The sequence below is a fragment of the Protopterus annectens genome, chromosome 7.part1, assembly GCF_019279795.1.
Source record: "Protopterus annectens isolate FY-2018-M chromosome 7.part1, PAN1.0, whole genome shotgun sequence".
Taxonomy (NCBI): domain Eukaryota; kingdom Metazoa; phylum Chordata; order Ceratodontiformes; family Protopteridae; genus Protopterus; species Protopterus annectens.
This window is the reverse complement of record NC_056740.1, coordinates 292,299,519-292,324,765: the sequence shown is the minus strand read 5'-3', so window position 1 is coordinate 292,324,765 and position 25,247 is coordinate 292,299,519.

Sequence of the window (25,247 nt, the reverse complement as noted above, 5' to 3'; positions counted from 1 at the left end):
TCATGAGCACCTGTGGATACAACATCATACTACTGCCTATCCCATGTGTATACATAGTAAGTAATACAGTGAGCACATGTGGACACAACATCCTACTACTGTCTATCCCATGTGTATACATAGTAAGAAATATCATGAGCACCTGTGGACACAACATCCTACTACTGCCTATCCCATGTGTATACATAGTAAGAAATACAGTGAGCACAAGTGGACACAACATCATACTACTGCCTATCCCATGTGTATACATAGTAAGAAATACCATGAGCACCTGTGGACACAACATCCTACTACTGCCTATCACATGTGTACGCAGTAAGAAATACCGTGAGCACCTGTGGACAGAAAATCCTACTACTCCTTATCCGATGTGTATACATAGCAAGAAATATCATGAGCACCAGTGGACACAACATTGTACTGCTGCCTACCCCATGTGTATACATAGTAAGAAATACCATGAGCACCTGTGGACAAACCATCCTACTACTTCCTATCCCATGTGCATGCATAGTAAGAAATACTGTTAGCTCATGTGGACACAACATTCTACTACTGCCTATCCCATGTGTATACATAGTAAGAAATACAGTGAGCACCTGTGGATACAACATCATACTACTGCCTGCCCCATGTGTATACATAGTAAGAAATACAGTGAGCACATGTGGACACAACATCCTACTACTGCCTATCCCATGTGTATAAACAGTAAGAAATACCATGAGCACCTGTGGACACAACATGCTACTACTGATTACCCCATGTGCAAACATAGTAAAACATACTGTGAGCACCTGTGGACACAACATCCTACTACTGCCTATCCCATGTGTATACATAGTAAGAAATACCATGAGCACCTGTGGACACAACATCCTACTACTGCCTACCCCATGTGTATACATAGTAAGAAATATCGTGAGCACCTGTGGACACAACATCCTACTACTGCCAACCCCATGTGTATACATAGTAAGAAATATCATGAGCACCTGTGAACACAACATCCTACTACTGCCTATCCCATGTGTATACATAGTAAGAAATACCATGAGCACCTGTGGACACAACATCCTACTACTGCCTATCCCATGTGTATACATAGTAAGAAATACCATGAGCACCTGTGGACACAACATCCTACTACTGCCTATCCCATGTGTATACATAGTAAGAAATACCATGAGCACCTGTGGACACAACATCCTACTACTGCCTATCCCATGTGTATACATAGTAAGAAATACCATGAGCACCTGTGGACACAACATTGTACAACTGCCTATCCCATGTGTATACATAGTAAGAAATACCGTGAGCACCTGTGGACACAACGTCCTACTACTGCCTATCCCATGTGTATACATAATAAGAAATAGCATGAGCACCTGTGGACACAACGTCCTACTACTGCCTTCCCCATGTGTATACATAATAAGAAATAGCATGAGCACCTGTGGACACAACGTCCTACTACTGCCTATCCCATGTGTATACATAGTAAGAAATACCATGAGCACCTGTGGACACAACATCCTACTACTGCCTATCCCATGTGTATACATAATAAGAAATACAGTGAGCACCTGTGGAAACAACATCATACTACTGCCTACCCATGTGTATACATAGTAAGAAATACAGTGAGCACCTGTGGACACAACATCCTACTACTGCCTATCCCATGTGTATACATAGTAAGAAATACCATGAGCACCTGTGGACACAACATCCTACTACTGATTACCCCATGTGTATACATAGTAAGAAATACTGTGAGCACCTGTGGACACAACATCCTACTACTGCCTATCCCATGTGTATACATAGTAAGAAATATCATGAGCACCTGTGGACACAACATCCTACTACTGCCTACCCCATGTGTATACATAGTAAGAAATACCATGAGCACATGTGGACACAACATCCTCCTACTGCCTATTCCATGTGTATACATAGTAAGAAATATTGTGAGCAGCTGTGGACACAACATCCTACTACTGCCTATCCCATGTGTATACATAGTAAGAAATACAGTGAGCACCTGTGGACACAACATCCTACTACTGCCTATCCCATGTGTATACATAGTAAGAAATACCATTAGCACCTGTGGACACAACATCCTCCTACTGCCAGAGCCATGTATATACATAGTAAGAAATACCATGAGCATCTGTGGACACAACATTGTACTACTGCCTACCCCATGTGTATACATAGTAAGAAATATTGTGAGCACCTGTGGACACAACATCCTACTACTGCCTATCCCATGTGTATACATAGTAAGAAATACCATGAGCACCTGTGGACACAACATCCTCCTACTGCCAGTCCCATGTATATACATAGTAAGAAATACCATGAGCACCTGTGGACACAACATCCTCCTACTGCCAGTCCCATGTATATACATAGTAAGAAATACCATGAGCATCTGTGGACACAACATTGAACTACTGCCTACCCCATGTGTATACATAGTAAGAAATACCATGAGCACATGTGGACACAACATCCTACTACTGCCTATCCCATGTGTATACATAGTAAGAAATACCATGAGCACATGTGGACACAACATCCTCCTACTGCCTATTCCATGTGTATACATAGTAAGAAATATCGTGAGCAGCTGTGGACACAACATCCTACTACTGCCTATCCCATGTGTATACATAGTAAGTAATACAGTGAACACATGTGGGCACAAAATCCTACTACTGCCTATCCCATGTGTATACATAGTAGGAAATATCGTGAGCACCTGTGGACACAACATCCTCTTACTGCCTATCCCATGTGTATACATAGTAAGTAATACAGTGAGCACAAGTGGATACAACATCATACTACTGCCTATCCCATGTGTATACATAGTAAGAAATACCATGAGCACCTGTGGACACAACATCCTACTACTGCCTATCACATGTGTGTACGCAGTAAGAAATACCGTGAGCACCTGTGGACACAAAATACTACTACTCCTTATCCGATGTGTATACATAGTAAGAAATATCATGAGCACCAGTGGACACAACATTGTACTACTGCCTACCCCATGTGTATACATAGTAAGAAATACCATGAGCACCTGTGGACAAACCATCCTACTACTTCCTATCCCATGTGCATGCATAGTAAGAAATACCATTAGCTCATGTGGACACAACATTCTACTACTGCCTATCCCATGTATATACATAGTAAGAAATACCGTGAGCACCTGTGGACATAACATTGTACTACTGCCTATCCCATGTGTATACATAGTAAGAAATACAGTGAGCACATGTGGACACAACATCCTACTACTGCCTATCCCATGTGTATAAACAGTAAGAAATACCATGAGCACCTGTGGACACAACATGCTACTACTGATTACCCCATGTGCAAACATAGTAAAACATACTGTGAGCACCTGTGGACAAAACATCCTACTACTGCCTATCCCATGTGTATACATAGTAAGAAATATCGTGAGCACCTGTGAACACAACATCCTACTACTGCCGATCCCATATGAATACATAGTAAGAAATATCATGAGCATCTGTGGACACAATATCCTCCTATTGTCTAACCCATGTGTATACATAGTAAGAAATACCATGAGCACCTGTGGACACAACATTGTACAACTGACTACCCCATGTGTATACATAGTAAGAAATACCATGAGCACCTGTGGACACAACATCCTACTCCAGCCTATCCTATGTGTATACATAGTAAAAAATACCGTGAGCACCTGTGGACACAACATCCTACTACTGCCTATCCCATGTGTATACATAGTAAGAAATACCATGAGCACCTGTGGACACAACATCCTCCTACTGCCTATTCCATGTGTATACATAGTAAGAAATATCATGAGCACCTGTGGACACAACATCCTACTACTGCCTATCCCATGTGTATACATAGTAAGAAATACCATGAGCACCTGTGGACACAACATCCTCCTACTGCCAGTCCCATGTTTATACATAGTAAGAAATATCGTGAGCACCTGTGGACACAACATCCTCCTACTGCCTTTTCCATGTGTATACATAGTAAGAAATATCATGAGCACCTGTGGACACAACATCCTACTACTGCCTATCCCATGTGTATACATAGTAAGAAATACCATGAGCATCTGTGGACACAACATTGTACTACTGCCTACCCCATGTGTATACATAGTAAGAAATACCATGAACACCTGTGGACACAACATCCTCCTACTGCCAGTCCCATGTATATACATAGTAAGAAATACCATGAGCACCTGTGGACACAACATCCTACTACTGCCTATCCCATGTGTATACATAGTAAGAAATACCATGAGCATCTGTGGACACAATGTCCTACTACTGCCTATCCCATGTGTATACATAGTAAGAAATATCGTGAGCACCTGTGGACACAACATCCTACTACTGCCTATCCCATGTGTATACATAGTAAGAAATACCATGAGCACCTGTGGACACAACATCCTACTACTGCCTATCCCATGTGTATACATAGTAAGAAATACCATGAGCACCTGTGGACACAACATCCTACTACTGCCTATCACATGTGTGTATGCAGTAAGAAATACCGTGAGCACCTGTGGACACAAAATCCTACTACTGCCTATCCCATGTGTATACATAGTAAGAAATACCATGAGCATCTGTGGACACAACATTGTACTACTGCCTACCCCATCTGTATACATAGTAAGAAATACCATGAACACCTGTGGACACAACATACTCCTACTGCCAGTCCCATGTATATACATAGTAAGAAATACTGTGAGCACCTGTGGACACAACATTCTACTACTACCAGTCCCATGTTTTTACATAGTAAGATATATCGTAAGCACCTGTGGACATAACATCCTACTACTGCCTATCCCATGTGTATACATAGTAAGAAATACAGTGAGCACAAGTGGACACAACATCATACTACTGCCAGTCCCATGTATATACATAGTAAGAAATACCATGAGCACCTGTGGACACAACATCCTACTACTGATTACCCCATGTGTATACATAGTAAGAAATACTGTGAGCACCTGTGGACAAAAAATCCTACTACTGCCTACCCCATGTGTATACATAGTAAGAAATATTGTGAGCACCTGTGGACACAACATCCTACTACTGCCTATCCCATGTGTATACATAGTAAGAAATACCATGAGCACCTGTGGACACAACATTGTACTACTGCCTACCCTATATATATATATATATATATATATATATATATATATATATATATATATATATATATGTATATATATATATATATATATATATATATATATATATATACATAGTAAGAAATACCATGTGCACCTGTGGACACAACGTCTTACTACTGCCTATCCCATGTGTAAACATAGTAATAAATACCGTGGGCACCTGTGGACACAACATCCTACTACTGCCTATCCCATGTGTATACATAATAAGAAATAGCGTGAGCACCTGTGGACACAACATCCTACTACTGCCTATCCCATGTGTATACATAGTAAGAAATACCATGAGCACCTGTGGACACAACATCCTACTACTGCCTACTCCATGTGTATACATAGTAAGAAATACCATGAGCACCTGTGGACACAACGTCCTACTACTGCCTATCCCATGTGTATACATAGTAAGAAATACCGTGAGCACCTGTGGATGCAACATCTTCCTACTGCCAGTCCCATGTTTATACATAGTAAGAAATATCATGAGCACCAGTGGACACAACATTGTACTACTGTCTATCCCATGTGTATACATAGTAAGACATACCATGAGCACCTGTGGACAATCCATCCTACTACTTCCTATCCCATGTGTATGCATAGTAAGAAATACCAATAGCTCCTGTGGACACAACATTCTACTACTGCCTATCCCATGTATATACATAGTAAGAAATACCGTGAGCACTTGTGGACAAAACATCATACTACTGCCTATCCCATGTGTATACATAGTAAGAAATACAGTGAGCACATGTGGACACAACATCCTACTACTGCCTATCCCATGTGTATAAACAGTAAGAAATACCATGAGCACGTGTTGACACAACATCCTACTACTGATTACCCCATGTGTAACATAGTAAGAAATACTGTGAGCACCTGTGGACAAAAAATCCTACTACTGCCTATCACATGTGTATACATAGTAAGAAATATCATGAGCACCTGTGGACACAACATCCTACTACTGCCTATACCAGGTGTCTACATAGTAAGAAATACCATGACCACATGTGGACACAACATCATACTACTGCCTACCCCATGTGTATACATAGTAAGAAATATCGTGAGCACCTGTGGACACAACATCCTACTACTGCCAATTCCATACGAATACATAGTAAGAAATACAGTGAGCATGTGTGGACACAAATACCTACTACTCCCTACTTGATGTGTATACATAGTAAGAAATACCGTGAGCATCTGTGGACACAACATCCTACTACTGCCTATCCCATGTATATACTTAGTAAGAAATACTATGAGCACCAGTGGACACATCATATTACTACCTACCCCATGTGTATACATAGTAAGAAATATTGTGAGCACCTGTGGACACAACATCTTACTACTGCCTATCCCATGTGTATACATAGTAAGAAATACCATGAGCACATGTGGACACAACATCCTACTACTGCCGATCCCATATGAATACATTGTAAGAAATATCATTATCATCTGTGCACACAACATCCTCCTATTCCCTAACCCATGTGTATACATAGTAAGAAATACCATGAGCACTTGTGGACACAACATTGTACTACTGCCTATCCCATGTGTATACATAGTAAGAAACACTGCGAGCACCTGTGGGCAAAACATCTTACTCCAAACTATCCTATACATATATATATATATATATATATATACATAGTAAAAAATGCCGTGAGCACCTGAGGACACAGCATCCTCCTACTGTCTATTCCATGTGTATACATAGTAAGAATTATCATGAGCACCAGTTGACACAATATCCTACAGCTGCCTATCTCATGTGTATACATAGTAAGAAATACAGTGAGCACCTGTGGACACAACATCATACTACTGCCTACCCCATGTGTATACATATTAAGAAATATCATGAGCACCTGTGGACACAACATCCTACTACTGCCTATCCCATGTGTATACATAGTAAGTAATACAGTGAGCACATGTGGACACAACATCCTACTACTGCCTATCCCATGTGTATACATAGTAAGAAATATTGTGAGCACCTGTGGACACAACATCCTACTACTGCCTATCCCATGTGTATACATAGTAAGAAATACACTGAGCACAAGTGGACACAACATCATACTACTGCCTATCCCATGTGTATACATAGTAAGAAATACCATGAGCACCTGTGGACACAACATCCTACTACTGCCTATCCCATGTGTATACATAGTAAGAAATACCATGAGCACCTGTGGACACAACATCCTACTACTCCTTACCCGATGTGTATACATAGTAAGAAATATCATGAGCACCAGTGGACACAACATTGTACTACTGCCTACCCCATGTGTATACATAGTAAGAAATATTGTGAGCACCTGTGGACACAACATCTTACTACTGCCTATCCCATGTGCATACATAGTAAGAAATACCATGAGCACCTATGGGCACAACATCCTTCTACTGCCAGTCCCATGTTTATACATAGTAAGAAATACAGTGAGCACCTGTGGATACAACATCATACTACTGCCTGCCCCATGTGTATACATAGTAAGAAATATCATGAGCACCTGTGGACACAACATCCTACTACTGCCTATCCCATGTGTATACATAGTAAGAAATACAGTGAGCACATGTGGGCACAACATCCTACTACTGCCTATCCCATGTGTATACATAGTAGGAAATATCATGAGCACCTGTGGACACAACATCCTCTTACTGCCTATCCCATGGGTATACATAGTAAGAAATACAGTGAGCACAAGTGGACACAACATCATACTTCTGCCTATCCCATGTGTATACATAGTAAGAAATACCATGAGCACCTGTGGACACAACATCCTACTACTGCCTATCACATGTGTGTATGCAGTAAGAAATACCGTGAGCACCTGTGGACACAAAATCCTACTACTCCTTATCCGATGTGTATACATAGTAAGAAATATCATGAGGACCAGTGGACACAACATTGTACTACTGCCTACCCCATGTGTATACATAGTAAGAAATACCATGAGCACCTGTGGACAAACCATCCTACTACTTCCGATCCCATGTGTATGCATAGTAAGAAATACAGTTAGCTCCTGTGGACACAACATTCTACTACTGCCTATCCCACGTATATACATAGTAAGAAATACCGTGAGCACCTGTGGACATAACATTGTACTACTGCCTATCCCATGTGTATACATAGTAAGAAATACAGTGAGCACATGTGGACACAACATCCAACTACTGCCTATCCCATGTGTATAAACAGTAAGAAATACCATGAGCACTTGTGGACACATCATCCTAATACTGATTACCCCATGTGCAACCATAGTAAAAAATACTGTGAGCACCTGTGGACACAACATCCTACTACTGCCTCTCCCATGTGTATACATAGTAAGAAATACCATGCGCACCTGTGGACACAACATCCTACTACTGCCTATCACATGTGTGCACGCAGTAAGAAATATCGTGAGCACCTGTGGACACAACATCCTACTACTGCCTCTCCCATGTGTATACATAGTAAGAAATACCATGCGCACCTGTGGCCACAACATCCTACTACTGCCTATCACATGTGTAAGAAATATCGTGAGCACCTGTGGACACAAAATCCTACTACTGCCTATCCCATGTGTATAAATAGTAAGAAATACCATGAGCACCTGTAGACACAAAATCCTACTACTGCCTATCCCATGTGTATACATAGTAAGAAATACCATGAGCAACTGTGGACACAATATCCTACTACTGCTTATCCCATGTGTATACATAGTAAGAAATACCATGAGCACATGTGGACACAACATCCTACTACTGCCTATTCCATGTGTATACCTAGTAAGAAATACCGTGAGCACCTGTGGACACAAAATCCTACTACTCCCTATCCGATGTGTATACATAGTAAGAAATACCATGAGCACCAGTGGACACAAGATTGTACTACTGCATACCCCATGTGTATACATAGTAAGAAATACCATGAGCACCTGTGGACAATCCATCCTACTACTTCCTATCCCATGTGTATGCATAGTAAGAAATACCATTAGCTCCTGTGGACACAACATTCTACTACTGCCTATCCCATGTAGATACATAGTAAGAAATACTGTGAACACTTGTGGACATAACATCATACTACTGCCTATCCCATGTATATACATAGTAAGAAATACAGTGAGCACATGTGGACACAACATCCTACTACTGCCTATCCCATGTGTATAAACAGTAAGAAATACCATGAGCACCTGTGGACACAACATCCTACTACTGATTACCCCATGTGTATACATAGTAAGAAATACTGTGAGCACCTGTGGACAAAAAATCCTACTACTGCCTATCACATGTGTATACATAGTAAGAAATATCATGAGCACCTGTGGACACAACATCCTACTACTGCCTATACCATGTGTCTACATAGTAAGAAATACCATGACCACATGTGGACACAACATCATACTACTGCCTACCCCATGTGTATACATAGTAAGAAATATTGTGAGCACCTGTGGACACAACATCCTACTACTGCCAATTCCATACGAATACATAGTAAGAAATACAGTGAGCACGTGTGGACACAAATACCTACTACTCCCTATTTGATGTGTATACATAGTAAGAAATACCGTGAGCATCTGTGGACACAACATCCTACTACTGCCTATCCCATGTATATACTTAGTAAGAAATACCATGAGCACCAGTGGACACATCATATTACTGCCTACCCCATGTGTATACATAGTAAGAAATATTGTGAGCACCTGTGGACACAACATCTTACTACTGCCTATCCCATGTGTATACATAGTAAGAAATACCATGAGCATATGTGGACACAACATCCTACTACTGCCAATCCCATATGAATACATTGTAAGAAATATCATTATCATCTGTGCACACAACATCCTCCTATTCCCTAACCCATGTGTATACATAGTAAGAAATACCATGAGCACCTGTGGACACAACATTGTACTACTGCCTACCCCATGTGTATACATAGTAAGAAACACTGTGAGCACCTGTGGGCAAAACATCTTACTCCAAACTATCCCATGTATATACATAGTAAAAAATACTGTGAGCACCTGAGGACAGAGCATCCTCCTACTGCCTATTCCATGTGTATACATAGTAAGAATTATCATGAGCACCAGTTGACACAATATCCTACAACTGCCTATCTCATGTTTATACATAGTAAGTAATACAGAGAACACATGTGGGCACAAAATCCTACTACTGCCTATCCCATGTGTATACATAGTAGGAAATATAGTGAGCACCTGTGGACACAACATCCTCTTACTGCCTATCCCATGGGTATACATAGTAAGAAATACAGTGAGCACAAGTGGACACAACATAATACTTCTGCCTATCCCATGTGTATACATAGTAAGAAATACCATGAGTACCTGTGGACACAACATCCTACTACTGCCTATCACATGTGTGTACGCAGTAAGAAATACCGTGAGCACCTGTGGACACAAAATTCTACTACTCCTTATCCGATGTGTATACATAGTAAGAAATATCATGAGGACCAGTGGACACAACATTGTAATACTGCCTACTCCATGTGTATACATAGTAAGAAATACCATGAGCACCTGTGGACAAACCATCCTACTACTTCCAATCCCATGTGTATGCATAGTAAGAAATACCATTAGCTCCTGTGGACACAACATTCTACTACTGCCTATCCCACGTATATACATAGTAAGAAATACTGTGAGCACCTGTGGACATAACATTGTACTACTGCCTATCCCATGTGTATACATAGTAAGAAATACAGTGAGCACATGTGGACACAATATCCAACTACTGCCTATCCCATGTGTATAAACAGTAAGAAATACCATGAGCACTTGTGGACACATCATCCTAATACTGATTACCCCATATGCAACCATAGTAAAAAATACTGTGAGCACCTGTGGATAAAACATCCACTACTGCCTATCCAATGTATATACATAGTAAGAAATATTGTGAGCACCTGCGAACACAACATCCTACTAGTGCCGATCCCATATGAATACATAGTAAGAAATATCATGAGCATCTGTGGACACAACTTCCTCCTATTGCATAACCCATGTGTATACATAGTAACAAATACCATCAGCACCTGTGGACACAACACTGTACTACTGCCTACTCCATGTCTATACATAGTAAGAAATACCATGAGCACCTGTGGACACAACATCCTACTCCAACCTATCCTATGTGTATACATAGTAAAAAATACCATGAGCACCTGTGGACACAACATCATACTACTGCCTCTCCCATGTGTATACATAGTAAGAAATACCGTGAGCACCTGTGCACACAACATCCTCCTACTGTCAATTCCATGTGTATACATAGCAAGAAATAACATGAGCACCTGTGGACACAATATCCTACTACTGCCTATCCCATGTGTATACATAGTAAGAAATACCATGAGCACCTGAGGACACAACATCCTCCTACTGCCAGTTCCATGTTTATACATAGTAAGAAATACAGTGAGCACCTGTGGACACAACATCCTCCTACTGCCTTTTCCATGTGTATACATAGTAAGAAATATCATGAGCACCTGTGGACACAACATTCTACTACTGCCTATCCCATGTGTATAGATAGTAATAAATACCATGACCATCTGAGGACACAACATTGTACTACTGCCTACCCCATATATACATATATACATAGTAAGAAATACCATGAGCACCTGTGGACACAACATCCTACTACTGCCTCTCCCATGTGTATACATAGTAAGAAATACCATGAGCACCTGTGGACACAACATCCTACTTCTGCCTATCACATGTGTGTTCGCAGTAAGAAATACCATGAGCACCTGTGGACACAAAATCCTACTACTCCCTATCCAATGTGTATACATAGTAAGAAATACCGTGAGCACCTGTGGACACATAAATCCTACTACTCCCTATCCCATGTGTATACATAGTAAGAAATACCATGAGCAACTGTGGACACAATATCCTACTACTGCTTATCCCATGTGAATACATAGTAAGAAACACCATAAGCACCTGTGGATATAACATCGTACTACTGCCTATCCCATGTGCGTATGCAGTAAGAAATACCGTGAGCACCAGTGGACACAAAATCCTACTACTCCCTATCCGATGTGTATACATAGTAAGAAATACCATGAGCACCAGTGGACACAACATTGTTCTACTGCGTACCCCATGTTTATACATAGTTAGAAATACCATGAGCACCTGTGGACAATCCATTTTACTACTTCCTATCCCATGTGTATGCCTAGTAATAAATAGTGTTAGCTCCTGCGGACACAACATTCTACTACTGCCTATCCCATGTATATACATAGTAAGAAATACCGTGAGCACATGTGGACATAACATCGTACTACTGCCTATCCCATGTGTATACATAGTAAGAAATACAGTGAGCACATGTGGACACAACATCCTACTACTGCATATCCCATGTGTATAAACAGTAAGAAATACCATGAGCACGTGTGGACACAACATCCTACTACTGATTACCCCATGTGTAAACATAGTAAGAAATACTGTGAGCACCTGTGGACAAAAAATCCTACTACTGCCTATCACATGTGTATACATAGTAAGAAATATTGTGAGCACCTGTGGACACAACATCCTACTACTGCCTATCCCATGTGTATACATAGCAAGAAATACCATGAACATCTGTGGACACAACATTGTACTACTGCCTACCCTATATATATATATATATATATATATATATATATATATATATACATAGTAAGAAATACCATGAGCACCTGTGGCACAACATCCTACTACTGCCTCTCCCATGTGAATACATAGTAATAAATACCGTGAGCACCTGTGCACACAAAATCCTACTACTCCCTATCCGATGTATATACATAGTAAGAAATACCGTGAGCACCTGTGGACACAAAATCCTACTACTGCCTATCCCATGTGTATACATAGCAAGAAATACCATGAGCAACTGTGGACACAATATCCTACTACTGCTTATCCCGTGTGTATACATAGTAAGAAATACCATGAGCACCTGTGGATATAACATCTTACTACTGCCTATCCCATATGCGTACGCAGTAAGAAATACCATGAGCACCTGTGGACACAAAATCCTACTACTCCATATCCGATGTGTATACATAGTAAGAAATACCATGAGCACCAGTGGACACAACATTGTACTACTGTGTACCCCATGTGTATATATAGTAAGAAATACCATGAGCTCCTGTGGACAATCCATCCTACTACTTCCTATCCCATGTGTATGCATAGTAAGAAATATTGTTAGCTCCTGTGCACACAACATTCTACTACTGCCTATCCCATGTATATACATAGTAAGAAATACCGTGAGCACTTGTGGACATAACATCGTACTACTGCCTATCCCATGTGTATACATAGTAAGAAATACAGTGAGCACATGTGGACACAACATCCTACTACTGCCTATCCCATGTGTGTAAACAGTAAGAAATACCATGAGCACGTGTTGACACAACATCCTACTACTGATTACCCCATGTGTAACATAGTAAGAAATACTGTGAGCACCTGTGGACAAAAAATTCTACTACTGCCTATCACATGTGTATACATAGTAAGAAATATCATGAGCACCTGTGGACACAAAATCCTACTACTGCCTATCCCATGTGTATACATAGTAAGAAATACCATGAGCAACTGTGGACACAATATCCTACTACTGCCTATCCCATATGCGTACGCAGTAAGAAATACCGTGAGCACCTGTGGACACAAAATCCTACTACTCCATATCCGATGTGTATACATAGTAAGAAATACCATGAGCACCAGTGGACACAACATTGTACTACTGTGTACCCCATGTGTATATATAGTAAGAAATACCATGAGCACCTGTGGACAATCCATTCTACTACTTCCTATCCCATGTGTATGCATAGTAAGAAATACTGTTAGCTCCTGTGCACACAACATTCTACTACTGCCTATCCCATGTATATACATAGTAAGAAATACCGTGAGCACTTGTGGACATAACATCGTACTACTGTCTATCCCATGTGTATACATAGTAAGAAATATAGTGAGCACATGTGGACACAACATCCTACTACTGCCTATCCCATGTGTATAAACAGTAAGAGATACCATGTGCACCTGTGGACACAACATTCTCCTACTGATTACCCCATGTGTAAACATAGTAAGAAATACTGTGAGCACCTGTGGACAAAAAATCCTACTACTGCCTATCACATGTGTATACATAGTAATAAATATCATGAGCACCTGTGGACACAACATCCTACTACTGCCTATCCCATGTGTATACATAGTAAGAAATGTTGTGAGCACCTGTGGGCACAACATCCTACTACTGCCGATTCCATATGAATACATAGTAAGAAATACCATGAGCACATGTGGACACAAAATCCTACTACTCCCTATCCGATGTGTATACATAGTAAGAAATGCCATGAGCACCTGTGGACACAACATCCTACTACTGCCTATCTCATGTGTATACTTAGTAAGAAATACCATGAGCACCAGTGGGCACAACATTGCACTACTGCGTACCCCATGTGTATACATAGTAAGAAATACCATGAGCACCTGTGGACAATCCATCCTACTACTTCCTATCCCATGTGTATGCATAGTAAGAAATACTGTTAGCTCATGTGGACACAACATTCTACTACTGCCTATCCCATCTATATACATAGTAAGAAATACCATGAGCACCTGTAGACACAAAACCCTACTACTGCCTATCTCATGTGTATACATAGTAAGAAATACCATGAGCAACTGTGGACACAATATCCTCCTACTGCTTATCCCATGTGTATACATAGTAAGAAATACCATGAGCACCTGTGGATATAACATCTTACTACTGCCTATCCCATATGCGTACGCAGTAAGAAATACCGTGAGCACCTGTGGACACAAAATCCTACTACTCCCTATCCGATGTGTATACATAGTAAGAAATACCATGAGCACCAGTGGACATAACATTGTACTACTGTGTACCCCATGTGTATACATAGTAAGAAATACCATGAGCACCTGTGGACAATCCATCCTACTACTTCCTATCCCATGTGTATGCATAGTAAGAAATACCATTAGCTCCTGTGCACACAAAATTCTACTACTGCCTATCCCATGTATATACATAGTAAGAAATGCCATGAGCACTTGTGGACCTAACATCGTACTACTGCCTATCCCATGTGTATACATAGTAAGAAATACAGTGAGCACATGTGGACACAACATCCTACTACTGCCTATCCCATGTGTATAAACAGTAAGAGAAACCATGAGCACCTGTGGACACAACATTCTACTACTGCCTATCCCATGTGTATAAACAGTAAGAGATACCATGAGCACCTGTGGACACAAAATTCTCCTACTGATTACCCCATGTGTAAACATAGTAAGAAATACTGTGAGCACCTGTGGACAAAAAATCCTACTACTGCCTATCACATGTGTATACATAGTAAGAAACATCATGAGCACCTGTGGACACAACATCCTACTACTGCCTATCCCATGTGTATACATAGTAAGAAAAATTGAGAGCACCTGTGGACACAACATCCTACTACTGCCGATTCCATATGAATACATAGTAAGAAATACCATGAGCACATGTGGACACAAAATCCTACTACACCCTATCCAATGTGTATACATGGTAAGAAATGCCATGAGCACCTGTGGACACAACATCCTACTACTGCCTCTCCCATGTGTATACTTAGTAAGAAATACCATGAGCACCAGTGGGCACAACATTGCACTACTGCATACCCCATGTGTATACATAGTAAGAAATACCATGAGCACCTATGGACAATCCATCCTACTACTTCCTATCCCATGTGTATGCATAGTAAGAAATATTGTTAGCTCATGTGGACACAACATTCTACTACTGCCTATCCCATGTGTATAAACAGTAAGAGATACCATGAGCATCTGTGGACACAACATTCTCCTACTGATTACCCCATGTGTAAACATTTATTTATTTATTTTATTTTATTTGCAGTTGGTTTACCAGGATAGTCCATTGGGCCAAAAGAACCCGTTTTCAATGGAGTCCTGGGGAGAAAAGCTCCAGCACATAAAAACTGAGTTACATACACAAGATAGCTAACTATTATTAAATTATACAAGTAGTGGGTAAAACATTTAGTTCAAAAGTCAAGAAGTATTCAAAAATACAATAAATGAATATTAATGTGATGTACGTGAGCTGAGACAATAAGGTGATAACATAGCAGAGTTGTGTTGGAGAAGGAGCACAACATTACATTACAGTGTAATTATTCAGAAGGAAACAAGCTTTGTTAGGTAAAGTTGAGCCTCAATGCATACAGGAGGTAGGATGACATATATTTATTAGGGGTGGGAGCAAGAACAATCCCATTGGGACCTAAGATGTGAATGAAGAGCTTTTTCGAATAGGTAGTGATTAGAGGTGGTACGGATGGATGGTGGGAGTGAGTCCCAGAGACGGGAAAGGTTAGAGGATAATAAGTGTTTACCTGGGGGGTGAGATGGTTTATGGACTTCTAGTAGGTTTTGATTGTTGGACCTTAAGACTCTATTTGGAAGGTGCATTTTGAAGGCAGAAGACAGAGAGGGACAAAGAGAGGGGTTGAAAATAAGCTTATGAGCTAAAGTCAGCTGTATATAGTTAAGATGATTAGGTAGTTCGAGCCAATTTAGTTTTTGGAGAGAGGAACAGTGGTGGGTGGAGGACCTATGGCTATTAGCGAATTTGGCAATTTTGTTATAACAGGAGGAAAGCTGGCTTTTTAGAGAGGACTGAAGATTAGTCAGTAATGGAGCAATCGTAGAGAAGAGAGGGAATGAGAAAGGAGGAAGCGAGAGTGGTTTTGGAGGAACTAGTAAGATACTGATTTTGACGGTAGAGCATACCTAGTTTTGATGTGTTTTCTTAATATTTAGTTGTAGATGGGAGTTGAATTTAAGTTGATTGTCAATTAGAACACCTAGTAGCTTGGTTTCAGATACCAGTCCAAGGGTGAGTTGTTTTGGCTGGTAATTGAGAAAGAGTTTGTGTCAAAAGAAGTAGATTTGGAGGGGGTAAATACCATTAGTTTTGTTTTGGAGGTGTTGAGTGCCAAGTGATTTATTTTCATCCAATGCTCAGTAATTGAGAAAGCTTCCTGAGTCAGTTTTGGAGAAGAGAGGGGAGGTGGCAGAGCAGATAATTGTAGAATCGTCTGCATATTGGATGATGTTTGCAAGTGGGATGGATTTGTGGAAGTCATTTATAAATATATTAAAGAGGATAGGACCAAGAATAGATCCTTGGGGAACTCCAGTGGGGGTAGTAAGGAAAGAGGAAGTGGCCTTTTTCCATATTACGGCTTGGTGTCTGTTTGATAAATAACTGGAGAACCAATTTATGGAGGTGGGAGAGAGGTTAAGTTCTGATAGTTTGGATAGGAGCAGGCTATGTGAAATAGTATCAAGGCCTTGGAGAGGTCTAGTAGTAAGGTGGAAACAATGTGGCCGGAGTCGCGTGCTCTATTAACCGTCTCAAGAAAGGACAGGAGGGCTGTCATGGTGCTATGATTTGGCCTGAATCCGTGTTGTGTAGGGGTTAAAAGGTTGTTATCTATGAGGTGTGGTAGGAGTTGAAGCTGGATACACTTTTCCAGGATTTTAGATATAGGGGAGAGGATAGCAATAGGGCGGAAGTTATTGATATTGCAATTGTTGCCTCCTTTATGGAGGGGGATGATGAAGGCTTGCTTCCATAGTAGAGGTACTGTACATTCATGGATGGAGCGGTTGATTAGAATGCTGATGGGATAGGCAATTGCTTCCGTGGCTATACTTAGGAAATAAGAGGGAATGTTGTCTGGAGCGTTGGTGCATGGCTTTAGTTTCTGAAGGAGTTTCTTTATGGTGGAAGTGGGGATAGGTTTAAATGAGAATAGAGAAACGTTGGGAGAGAGAGAACTTGAGGAAGATATGGGTGAAGAGGGGGTTAGAGTAGTGGAAGAGGTGGAAGATCGACAGTGAGAAGATGGGAAGGTGGTGGAAGTGGTGATGACGGGAGGGTTATTTGCAGGAGAGATTAGGGGTGTATTAGGTGAAGAGGAGGGTGTGTGAAGGAGGATGTAAGTTTGCTAATAGAATCGATGAAAAATGAGTTGAACTGTGTAGCTAGATCTAGGTCTGGGCTATTTGGGTCTGGAGTTGGGGTGTGTGGTTTACTGGGGTTTAGGAGGGTGGAGATCCCCTTCCAGAATTTTTGTGGGTTAGTTTTATTGTTGTTTTGGAGTGTAAAGAAGTATTTTTGTCTGTCGGAGATTATGAGCTTTTTTACTTTATTTCGAAGGGTTTTGTAAGCAATATGTTGTTCTGGGGTATTATTTCTCAGATAGAGTCTCCAGGCTTTGTTTCTAAGGTGCATGGTAGATAGTGTGGTTTTGGTTAACCAGGGGCAGAGTTTGTTTTATTCTTTTGTTCTTATAGGGGCTTGGTAATCAAGTATTTCTAAGAAGGTAAGGTTAAAGTGAGCAACTGCGTCTTCTAAAGGTAGTGTCTTTAGAATGTTCCAATTTACTGCTTTTAGAGAATATATGAAGGTTGATGGGTTAAAATTTTTGTCATTGCGGGTAGTGATGATATTATGGGTGCGGTAAGAGATGCAAGGGAGATGGCGAGTGAAAATTGGCAAGTGATCACTAAGAGGGTCGGGAAGAGTACCACTGTCAGAGAAATAGTGGGGATGCGACACTAGAATCCAGTCAAGGATGGTGCCACAAGAGGGGTTTGGTGATGGGTGTGTAATAGTATTGATTAGTTGGGAAAACTTAAATAGGTTGATATTAAGAGGGTTGTTTGAAGACTGGATGGAGGCCCAGTTGATATTTACGTCCCCTAAGATTATGGTTTCATTGCTGATATTGTTAGAGAGCCATGAGAGGATGTTTTCAAGTGTGGAAATATTATCCCTGGGGAATGTAAAGGGATGCTAAACAGATGTATTTGTGCTTGTTGACTTGTAGGAGAGTGAGGAGTACTTCAGCATTATTAAATTTAGGAGTAGGTTTATCATAGGGGTAACTAGCAAGGAAGAAGAATATAGGAGAGCAACTCCCACCTTTTTCTGGGTCCTGTCTTTTTCGAATGATTGAGTAGCTAGGTGGAGTAATTTCAGAATCTTTTATAGATGGTTTTAACCATGTTTCTGAAATAGATAGTATGTCAGGTTTGTTATACATGAGCCATGCATGGAGGGTAGGGACTTTGTTGACAATACTTTGTGAGTTTAGAGAAGTAAAATATATTGGCCTGTGTGAGGAGGAAGAGGTGGAGGGGCCAGGGTTGGGATGGATGTCACCAGATAAAAGGCTGGTGATGAGATGAAAGATTGGGTTAAAAAGGTGATTGAGTAGAGTAAAGAAATGATTAGGATCTGTACTGGTGATCAGAGGGTCATTAGGTACTATGGGGATAGGGTTCCTTAGAGAGGGAAAACTTTGAAAGAGAATGTTAGAAGTTGTGTTATTGGGTATAGGTGGGGAGAAATAGGAGAGTGAAAGGGTGAGAGAGGGAGTTTAGGTGGTAGGTTGTATGATAAAGTTGTGAATGGAAAGAAGTAGGAGGTTGGGTAAGGTAATAAAGATATGATAGTTTAATAGATAGTAATAGTAAAATAGAGATGGATGGGGGATTTAAAGGCATGACTGTAAGTAACTTGCGTTAAGTGTTATGGTTGTGTTATCTATGTTGTATGTTTATTGTGTAGTGGATAAAGAGAGTATTGCAGTGTAGAGTAGAGTAAAAGCAGTAGGAGTAGTGCTAGGGGTGACAGTTAGAAATGAAGTGAATATTATAGGTTAGCTGTAGGTGTGGTTACAATTGGATGATAGGCTGATAGGGGTGTGTTTAGGGGTTGTGTGTGATTGGTGTAGGGAGGAAGTGGGAGTGGTAACAAGAGGGATATAGCTAGAGGCACTAGGGGCGGTGGGATTTGGGGCAGGGTAGGGAGCGGAGTGAGCCAGAGGGCTTAACGGAGCGGAAGAGACAAGGAGTCCTGAATCCAAGAAGACAATCAGTGAGAAAAGAGAGACAAGAGAGGTGAGTGTAGAGGTGGAAAGTATAACAGGGAGGTGAGAGGCTTAACAGTGGGAGATATAGGATGCTTAGAGGGTGGATAAAGATATTAGACCCTTAGGGCACAGTAAAACTATTAAGACACAGGGTTTAACTAGAGCTAGGAATCTAGTAAAGGTGTGCTAGTACGAGAAGAGCTATAGTGAAGAACAGAAGGTGTAGCTAGTAAGATATAAAGGGAGAGAGTGAGGATATAAGTTAGACAGCAAGTAAAGAGGCGCCACCTAGTGGGCAGAGACCTGAATTACAGAGTATGCCACAGCTGAGGTATTTCCAGGCTGAAGGGGAATGAGGAGATGGAGGAGAGGAACCAGTATAGATTTGGACTAGCAGGATAAAAAATGGAAAATAGAGTGAGAGATAGGCTAGAAGTGGGGATATGACAGACTGCTATGGAGGGGGTTGGCTGCTTCCGTACCACACTCGAGAGGCTCACCTAACCTGGCAGAGTAGTTAAGTATTATTATGGATACAGTCTTAAGTTAACTCTAGCAAACATACTTTCTGTTTCAGTGTTCCAGGGTGTACTCTCAGGGAGCTGGTAGGTGAACTACTTTACACTGAAAGTGATACCATGTGTATCAAGGCAGGGCAGTTTCAGGCAGTCAGGGTTAGAACTAGGAACTCAGAGTTTCTGTTTCAGTGTTCCAGGGTGTACTCTCAGGAGCTGGTAGGTGAACTACTTTACACTGAAAGTGATACCATGTGTATCAAGGCAGGACAGTTTCAGGCAGTCAGGGTTAGAACTAGGAACTCAGAGTTTCTGTTTCAGTGTTCCAGGGTGTACTCTCAGGGAGCTGGTAGGTGAACTACTTTACACTGAAAGTGATACCATGTGTATCAAGGCAGGGCAGTTTCAGGCAGTCAGGGTTAGAACTAGGAACTCAGAGTTTCTGTTTCAGTGTTCCAGGGTGTACTCTCAGGAGCTGGTAGGTGAACTACTTTACACTGAAAGTGATACCATGTGTATCAAGGCAGGACAGTTTCAGGCAGTCAGGGTTAGAACTAGGAACTCAGAGTTTCTGTTTCAGTGTTCCAGGGTGTACTCTCAGGAGCTGGTAGGTGAACTACTTTACACTGAAAGTGATACCATGTGTATCAAGGCAGGGCAGTTTCAGGCAGTCAGGGTTAGAACTAGGAACTCAGAGTTTCTGTTTCAGTGTTCCAGGGTGTACTCTCAGGGAGCTGGTAGGTGAACTACTTTACACTGAAAGTGATACCATGTGTATCAAGGCAGGGCAGTTTCAGGCAGTCAGGGTTAGAACTAGGAACTCAGAGTTTCTGTTTCAGTGTTCCAGGGTGTACTCTCAGGGAGCTGGTAGGTGAACTACTTTACACTGAAAGTGATACCATGTGTATCAAGGCAGGGCAGTTTCAGGCAGTCAGGGTTAGAACTAGGAACTCAGAGTTTCTGTTTCAGTGTTCCAGGGTGTACTCTCAGGGAGCTGGTAGGTGAACTACTTTACACTGAAAGTGATACCATGTGTATCAAGGCAGGGCAGTTTCAGGCAGTCAGGGTTAGAACTAGGAACTCAGAGTTTCTGTTTCAGTGTTCCAGGGTGTACTCTCAGGGAGCTGGTAGGTGAACTACTTTACACTGAAAGTGATACCATGTGTATCAAGGCAGGGCAGTTTCAGGCAGTCAGGGTTAGAACTAGGAACTCAGAGTTTCTGTTTCAGTGTTCCAGGGTGTACTCTCAGGAGCTGGTAGGTGAACTACTTTACACTGAAAGTGATACCATGTGTATCAAGGCAGGGCAGTTTCAGGCAGTCAGGGTTAGAACTAGGAACTCAGAGTTTCTGTTTCAGTGTTCCAGGGTGTACTCTCAGGGAGCTGGTAGGTGAACTACTTTACACTGAAAGTGATACCATGTGTATCAAGGCAGGGCAGTTTCAGGCAGTCAGGGTTAGAACTAGGAACTCAGAGTTTCTGTTTCAGTGTTCCAGGGTGTACTCTCAGGGAGCTGGTAGGTGAACTACTTTACACTGAAAGTGATACCATGTGGACACAAAATCCTACTACTGCCTATCCCATGTGTATACATAGTAAGAAATACCATGAGCAACTGTGGACACAATATCCTACTACTGCTTATCCCATGTGTATACATAGTAAGAAATACCATGAGCACCTGTGGATATAACATCTTACTACTGCCTATCCCATATTCGTACGCAGTAAGAAATACCGTGAGCACCTGTGGACACAAAATCCTACTACTCCCTATCCGATGTGTATACATAGTAAGAAATACCATGAGCACCTGTGGACAATCCATCCTACTATTTCCTATCCCATGTGTATGCATAGTAAGAAATACCATTAGCTCCTGTGCACACAAAATTCTACTACTGCCTACCCCATGTATATACATAGTAAGAAATACCATGAGCACTTGTGGGCCTAACATCGTACTACTGCCTATCCCATGTGTATACATAGTAAGAAATACAGTGAGCACATGTGGACACAACATCCTACTACTGCCTATCCCATGTGCATAAACAGTAAGAGATACCATGAGCACCTGTGGACACAACATTCTACTACTGATTACCCCATGTGTAAACATAGTAAGAAATACTGTGAGCACCTGTGGACAAAAAATCCTACTACTGCCTATCACATGTGTATACATAGTAAGAAATATCATGAGCACCTGTGGACACAACATCCTACTATTGCCTATCTCTTGTGTATAAATAGTAAGAAATATCGTGAGCACCTGTGGACACAACATCCTACTACTGCCGATTCCATATGAATACATAGTAAGAAATACCATGAGCACATGTGGACACAAAATCCTACTACTCCCTATCCGATGTGTATACATAGTAAGAAATGCCATGAGTACCTCTGGACACAACATCCTACTACTGCCTATTCCATGTATATACTTAGTAAGAAATGCCATGAGCACCAGTGGACACAACATTGCACTACTGTGTACCCCATGTGTATACATAGTAAGAAATACCATGAGCACCTGTGGACAATCCATCCTACTACTTCCTATCCCATGTGTATGCATAGTAAGAAATACCGTTAGCTCATGTGGACACAACATTCTACTACTGCCTATCTCATCTATATACATAGTAAGAAATACTGTGAGCGCCTGTGGACATAACACCGTACTACTGCCTATCCAATGTGTATACACAGTAAGAATAACAGTGAGCACATGTGGACACAACATCCTACTACTGCCTATCCCTTGTGTATAAACAGTAAGAAATACCATGAGCACCTGTAGACACAACATCCTACTACTGATTACCCCATGTGTAAACATAGTAAGAAATACTGTGAGCACCTGTGGACAAAAAATCCTACTACTGCCTATCACATGTGTATACATAGTGAGAAATATTGTGAGCACCTGTGGACACAACATCTTACTACTGCCTATCCCATGTGTATACATAGTAAGAAATACCATGAGCACATGTGGACACAACATCATACTACTGCCTACCCCATGTGTATACATAGTAAGAAATATCATGAGCACCTGTGGAGACAACATCCTACTACTGCCAATCCCATATGAATACATAGTAAGAAATATCATGAGCATCTGTGCACACAACATCCTCCTATTCCCTAACCCATGTGTATACATAGTAAGAAATACCATGAACACCTGTGGACACAACATTGTACTACTGTCTACACCATGTGTATACATAGTAAGAAATACCGTGAGCACCTCTGGGCACATCTTACTCCAACCTACCCTATGTGCATACATAGTAAAAAATACCAATGGCATCTGTGGACACAACATCATACTACTGCCTATCCCATGTGTATACATAATAAGTAATAGCATGCACACCTGTGGACACAAAATCCTCCCACTGCCTATTCCATGTGTATACATAATAAGAAATACCATGAGCACCTGTGGACACAACATCCTCCTACTGCCAGTCCCATGTTTATACATAGTAAAAAATACAATGAGCACCTGTGGACACAACATCCTCTTACTGCCTATTCCATGTGTATACATAGTAAGAAATACCATGAGTACCTGTGGACACAACATCCTACTACTGCCTATCCCATGTGTCTACATAGTAAGAAATACCGTGAGCACCTATGGACACAACATCCTACTACTTCCTATCCGATGTGTATACATAGTAAGAAATACCATAAGCACCTGTGGACACAATATCTTACTACTGCCTATCCCATGTGTATACATAGTAAGAAATACCATGAGCAACTGTGGACCCAGCATTCTAATACTGCCTATCCCATGTGTATACATAGTAAGAAATACCATGAGTACCTGTGGACACAACATCCTACTCCAACCTATCCTATGTGTATACGTAGTAAAAAATACCGTGAGCACCTGTGGACACAACATCATACTACTGCCTATCCCATGTATATACATAGTAAGAAATACCATCAGCATCTGTGGACAGAACATTGTACTACTGTCTACCCCATTTGTGTATATATAGTAAGAAATACCATGAGCACCTGTGGACACAACATCATACTACTGCCTATCCCGTGTGTATACATAGTACGAAATACCGTGAGCACCTGTGGACACAACATCGTCCTACTGCCTTTTCCATCTGTATACATAGTAAGAAATACCATGCGCATCTGTGGACACAACATTGTACTACTGCCTACCCCATGTCTATACATAGTA